This window comes from Solanum pennellii, chromosome 11 (genome assembly GCF_001406875.1).
Source record: "Solanum pennellii chromosome 11, SPENNV200".
Taxonomy (NCBI): Eukaryota; Viridiplantae; Streptophyta; class Magnoliopsida; order Solanales; family Solanaceae; genus Solanum; species Solanum pennellii.
The window spans coordinates 10,918,106-10,924,955 of NC_028647.1; the positions used below are offsets into that span (position 1 = coordinate 10,918,106).

General features: G+C 33.2%; 1 long non-coding RNA gene across 2 annotated transcripts; it reads right to left on the minus strand.

Annotated features, from left to right (window-relative positions):
- Positions 1-2,075: 2,075 nt before the first annotated feature.
- Positions 2,076-6,586, minus strand: LOC107003408. Of its 2 annotated transcripts, none has more exons than XR_003575084.1 (4): positions 6,215-6,586; positions 5,949-6,077; positions 3,502-4,919; positions 2,076-3,083 (listed from the first exon to the last, which is right to left on the minus strand). It is a non-coding gene; the product is annotated as an uncharacterized LOC107003408 (long non-coding RNA). The 2 variants fall into 2 exon arrangements; XR_001454656.2 differs by having other exon boundaries at positions 3,502-5,490; positions 6,215-6,581.
- Positions 6,587-6,850: the final 264 nt, after the last annotated feature.

The window sequence follows — 6,850 nt, forward strand, 5'->3', positions numbered from 1 at the left end:
TGTCACGACCCAAAACGAGTCGTGAGTGGCACCCACACTTAACCTACTAGGTGAGCAAACCAACAAATTTAAACCCCAACATTTACCAATAGTTCAACTATGAATAACCAAAAATAATGCGGAACATCCAAAACTTATTAATATAACCAATTAAATAAGCTTCAAAAGTTTAACACTTATTATCTCCAAAATCTGGAAGTCATCACATCAAGAACATCTATCCTCAAATTTCCAAGTCTAAGAGTATTTAAGAAACCAAAATAAGTAAAAAGATGGTCCATGTCCGAAATTCAAAGACATCAAGACGTGAATGAGAGAATCCAGCACGAGCTAGAAATACTAGCTCACCCTGAACTCTGATGTGCTGGAGACTGACTAGAGCTGAGGGCGAGTCGAAGTCGATGGTACACTTGCTGCACTCCACAAAAGAACAAAGAGGAAAATACAAGTAGGGGTCAGTACAAGGAACACGTACTGAGTAGGTATCATCGGCCAACTCAAAATAGAAACCAATATACATTGAATAATAATATAAAATCAACCACAATACTTAACAGGTGGCAACCAACAAGCACATGAACCATTGACAACAACACCATAAAAGGTACACCATCAATCACAACATCAAGCAAAACTATGAGGACTCATGCCTCCACACCATACTCATTTTGAAATATAGGTTCTTTGAGGTTAAGTATATTAAGTAACTTCAAGATTCCTTCCCTTTAATGTTATTGTGTCGGAACGTGACACTCCGATCCCATATACCGTGTCGGAACGTGACACTCCGATCCCATAATACTGTGCCGAAACGTGACACTCCGATCCAATTATCTCATTATGTTATTTCATCAAGCCTTCTTTATTCAAGGCGTCATTTTAATAGAGAGGGTTCAAGATTAGAAATTCAGCAGTCTCATAATTTTAGGTCAACCACAAACCACACAATCAAGTACATAGGAGACTCTACAATATCACTCAATACATATCAATCGCTATTTAGAGTTTATCCATCGAATAGAAATAAACCATAACCTACCTCCACCGAAAAATCGAAGTCAAGCAACTACTTCTCCAATGCCTTTCCTTTCCTTATTGCCTTCGAACCCTTCCAATCTATCAAATATATATCTATATATATATATATAAGGTGTAAGTTGACAATTCCATAAACACTCAAATTATCCTATGTATATCCTGAACCCAAAAATCATCAAATACAAATTTACACTCAAGTTTCTAATTTCGAGGTTTATTAATATGTCAAGTCTCTTATATCTTATATTCAAGCATAAGGTGAAGCCTCAATTCCCCCATTCTCATAACTTTAATAATATTCAAACAATAAAATATACTTAATATTTAATTATCTATCTAAATCTATGAAAACTTAATTTAATATGATAACAAAATAATAATATATATATTGATGGAAGTCACTGGTTTTAAAACCAGTGACGGACAGTGGACAAACAACAACCAGCATCCAAAACTCAACTTGATTAACAATTGCACATAACATTAAATGTTCATCATTAATGAATTCATCTTTAACCTCCAATCACAATACACTAAAACTCTACTTAAAATTAAAATTAAATAGATAGTAAACTTAAAATTAAGCCACTGGTTGCGGAAACCAGTGGCAATCCTATACTGCAAAGTGCATTATCATGACACTAGTAATGAATAGTTTAATCATTACTTCAATTTAAAGACTTCAATATCCAAACAATATAAAAGAATTAAATAACATTCTGTCCAAAAATAGAAAGAAACGAACATTCCCCTTTTTCCACAACTAACAAGACCATTATTACACCTAATTTATATACAGAATTCACCGTCTAATTTCACATCTATATAATACTAGATTCGTCCAGGCCCGTGCTAAAGCACGGGCCCAACATAGTTAATTTTAGTGTCCTATTTCACAGTAACAACACAACCAAAATAATTTTATGTTGATTTTAGTGTCGCCTATTTCATCGCAACAATACAATCGAATCAATTTAACTATGTGGGTAGAACATGACATTGTCATATACCTGTACGAAAACGTAAGTTCATATACCTTTAAATAATAATGATCATTTTATTTAAAATAGGCTACGTATCACAAATACATGATTGGGTAAGTGATAATACACAAATACATGATTGGATAAGTGATGATAAGTGCATACAACCATTCCATTTCTATAAACATTATAGACAGAGAGACCAGTAAATGTCTTTTAGGTGATATATTGCTATCTTATTAACATTCTCAAGTCCTATATCATCAATAAACTAACTTCATAAATAATCAATATCAGTGAATTTGAAAGAACACATACATGTTTCTCAACAAAAGAAGATGACATACAAGTATCAGTAAAATTATCCTTACAATGCTCAATTAACTCTAAGAGGTGCAAACATCAATTAAAAACTAATTCATACATCACCTCTTATTATATAATTAACTGATAATATGAATGTTGGTGTAAATAAGATTTCGGAGAAACACATGATTATTAAAATACATTTTTTATATATAGCTAAAGCTAATTCAAGCCATGGTACCCCGAAATATAAGGGATGACATTCAAATTTGATACATGTGAGAGTTAACACATGGTTGACACAAACATACTTGTTCGGTTTCTACAACTGTGCCTGAATTTCCGAGAAACTGTGTCTGAATTTCCTTAGTTTTCATTAGCTTCCCATTTGTAGCAGTACTTCATAATGGTCTCTTCCTTGAATAATGTCATAACAAACCCAACAACACCAACTACTACCATCTGACCATCCATCTCAAATGTTTTTCTCTTGTGGAGTTTTACAGTTCAACAAATAAGATGTCAAAATCAATATTTAGCATAAAAATAGTAGTATCTCCCCCGAGCGAAAGGTAGTAGGAAAACTCTAGCAACCCCACGTCTAAATAATAAATGTATGTCGAAAGTGTGAATACAGAACTGAAATGTTATAAATAAAAGGGTGAATTTACTTGATACATGTTTTTCAACTTCTCTCACAATGTGGGTTATTCAAACCTTATAATCCAAGAAGGAAAGTCAACTTGCACGGTTTGCCTGTATCATCATTAGGCACTAAAATAAATTGAGAAGGCAAATGAAAAAAAAAATAATGTATAAGAAAAGACTTGAAATATTTACTAAAATATAGTAGGTGTTGATATTGCAGAGAAGCTAAATTGCCAGATTAAAAAGGAGGTGGTTGCAAATAATAAAAATATACGCAAGTTAAAAACTGATAGATTCAAGAACTGAACCATCTAATATCGATACATTTTTTTTCTTTAAGGTACGCAAGTAGCTATGTATTCGGGTCTCTATATAGAACCATAACTCACTGGTATTTCTTGCAAGATTATCGTGTTTCTAATTTTCTTTTCCTTTCTGTTATTCATCATTAATATGGAAAGCAAGAAAAATAATGAGATCTACAATATTTTTCAGAAGATTACAGATAAAGACGATCTTTATGTACCTGCTCACAACAATACAACTAATGTCCCGCATCCACAACATCATCACGGGGTGAGATCACCACAACCTAAGATTTGGCAGAGTCAATTATAATGTAAAATATTCTGGCTTTCCTCCTCTTGAGAAGAACTATTTTAGATTATATAAGAAAACTTGCAATAATCCATTTTCAAAGAACAATCTCGATAGTTCCAAAAGTTATTAGCAAATTATATGAGATATACTATATGCCTCCATCAGAAGGTTGACAAATACATAGATTCATACTAACATAATTCATATATGATGGTAAGTTTCGAAAGGAAGAGTTCAACAAAGTTGTCTCTAATTGACATTGACTATTCTTTCTATTTAAATTTGTGGCTTCTTTTGAACTACTTTTTCTATAAAATTCATCTCATTAGAGTCAAGTGGTTGATGTCTCTCTCCTTATGGTTAAGTGGCATTCGACCACAAAATTATGGGTCACTCAAATAGCCCCGAAAAATGTAACTCACAAGTAAAATAACAGAATAAAAAATATAACTAAAAATATGAAAATATCATTAAGTCAAATCTATAGTACTTAAAGTTAAAACTCATACGTCTTTCATAAGTAAATTCAAAAAACCTAATTCAAGCTGCAAGACCTTGTAAAGTAAAATTAATCTATACACCATGAATTAATAACCATACTCTCGAATTATCAGCTCAAAGTATGTCTTACAGAAGCTGGTCATGAAATTTAGACTTGGACTTTTGACATTTTAATATGAGCAATGTTGATGACATTCATATAAATTATAATCAGGGAAATCCTTATCTTTGGTGTGTGTTTGTGATACTATAAAACTCTAGCTTCCCTTTGCTCTTTGGTTAATGTATTTCCAAGTTTGTGACTTCACACAGCAATGGAAGTCTATTTACACATTGTTTTTCTATTTAACTGAGAAGTCATATGTTGTGCTTGCAAATTCCTAGCGCTAGAATTAAACTTACACTACACACACATTCATAATTTCTCAGTAACTAATCTTATTTCCTTTAAAATGTATGAAACAACATGACAACAAATTTGAAATAAAGTAGTCTACCATAAAAGCTAGCAATATTTGCAAGTGGTTAACATTAGTGTCCACCTGAACTTCATGTTAATCATCAATAGCATGGAAAATGGAACTCAAACAGGTCACTTTCTTCAATCTATTTTAACGGAAGAGAAGAGACAATGCACAAAGAAAAAAGACGTCAAGAACCCTATAGCACCAGTTGCTAGCATAACAGCAAGCGCCATTAAAAGTGAGTAGCCTAAGTATAGCATAGTCGAAACAGGTCCACTCAGGCTCTTGAGATCGATAACAAGATAGTTGACGGAGTAGAAGAATATGTAGATTGCAACTGAGCCAGACGCGAAGAATGATTTCCACCACCATCTCCAATCTTCCATACAAAGATGCATATAAGTCAGGACCAAAGACACTTCAGCACAAACAACCACAAGTATCAATACTACCAACAGAAACCCGAAAACATACTAAACACGTCCGAGCCATATGCTAGACATGATGAAAAAGAGATCAATAAACAGAGTTCCAAATGGCAGAGTTCCTGCTCCAGTTACCAACACCCAAGTAGGAAATCTGTTTGATGGGATTTCACGAGGAATTTGATTGCTACGACAAGGGTATTCTCAAGGTGTGGAGCCTTTGTAGCGATGAATCCACCTATGAGTGTAAGAGGCATGGAAATGCAAAACCACAACAACAACAGAATAATGTATGTAGTGAAAGGAATTGTATAAGTGCTATGACTTCCCCATAAGAGGAAATTAAGAACAGTTAGTATAAGAAATGCAATACCAGGGCCAAAACAAGAAACTCTCGACGAAATCGAAAGCCATCCATTGGTATTACCAGCATTCAGTGTTTTCATTAGCCAAACAGCAACATAGCCAGCAATAATACTCGCTCTAACGCTCGTTTAGTAGACAGCGAGTGGAGTGCATAAGCCCCTTTAGAGATAGGGGAATAAAATCAGTGTGGTCTCATAAATGGGCTCTAAGAGGGTAGAGCGTACGTAGACCTTATTCCTACCTTGAGAAGGTAAAAGATGAGGTTCCGATTACACGGTATGACGTTGCAAATAAAGAATTAAGTTTCAAACTTTAAACTATCTCACCATTTTTCATGACACAAGACAGACATTTGACTAAAAGGTTTCAACAGTACAAAAAAACTTCATTAAGAAGCGAGGAAGGGAAAATTAATTATTAGTTGACAACTTGACCACCTTTAGTGCTCAATTAAAGATCCATTTTTATGTAGGCATGGTATCAAACACCCTTGGTGCACTAAGGTAACTTGAGTATTTATTCTGAAGATGCATGAACAAATCAGAAAATAATATTGACGTTCCTATATTTTTATAGAGAAAGTACAATAGAGAACAATAATGTAAAAGAATAAATACCAAAATTTGTTTCAGATGATGACTGTATGTCGAAATTTGAACAACAGTATCTCCATCTTCATCAACAACTTGTTTGGATGGTTGCTAAGTATTATTTTGTTTATAGTCATTTTCATCCAATTTTCCTTTCTACAAATGGATCACGAGAAATAGAAATGGTCACATCTGTCAACTTCATCTCATTATATTCTCTAAAAAATTAACTAATTGCAATAGATAAAAATTGAAGCAAAAAATTAAGGAAGAAAAAAGTGAGAAACACTTACCAGCAAATACAATTAACAAACTTTAATTTGAAAGAATCAGTGAAAAAGAAAGTGAACTTCAAAGATCCATGTTAGCTGGTGAGTTGTTTTGAGTGCAAATACGCGTGTCAAGAGGAAAATAACAAAAAAATGACGTCCAATAAAATAAAGCCAAGTTTATAGTACACTTCACATAGATAATTGTACAACATGTTATTGCCATGTTCGTACATACCAAGTCCCATTTCTAAAGAAAGGAGATATAACATATGCGACCGTTCCAGCACCTTAATTTTCAAATATTAATTGTTTTTGCTTATAATTTGACCAATCATCACATCCTTCTTCTTAAAACATACCATATAACAATATATCCTATGATTACACTCTAATATTGAAAGCCGAAGGAGAAACGTTTCTACCTGAATTGCTTCTTCAATCTGTTTTTGACAATCGTGCGGCTCCCCTTCTATTTTTTTTTTCTCCTCCTTTCTATAGATCAGTTATCACCCTAATTGTATACCTTAATAATATAATGGGGTAAAAGTGACCCCTTATTTATTTTATTATTATCTCCTTTAACCACCAACTAACTTAATTATTAAAACTATCCCCCCTAATTTCATAATTATATTATGAATAGTCCAAACCCAATTA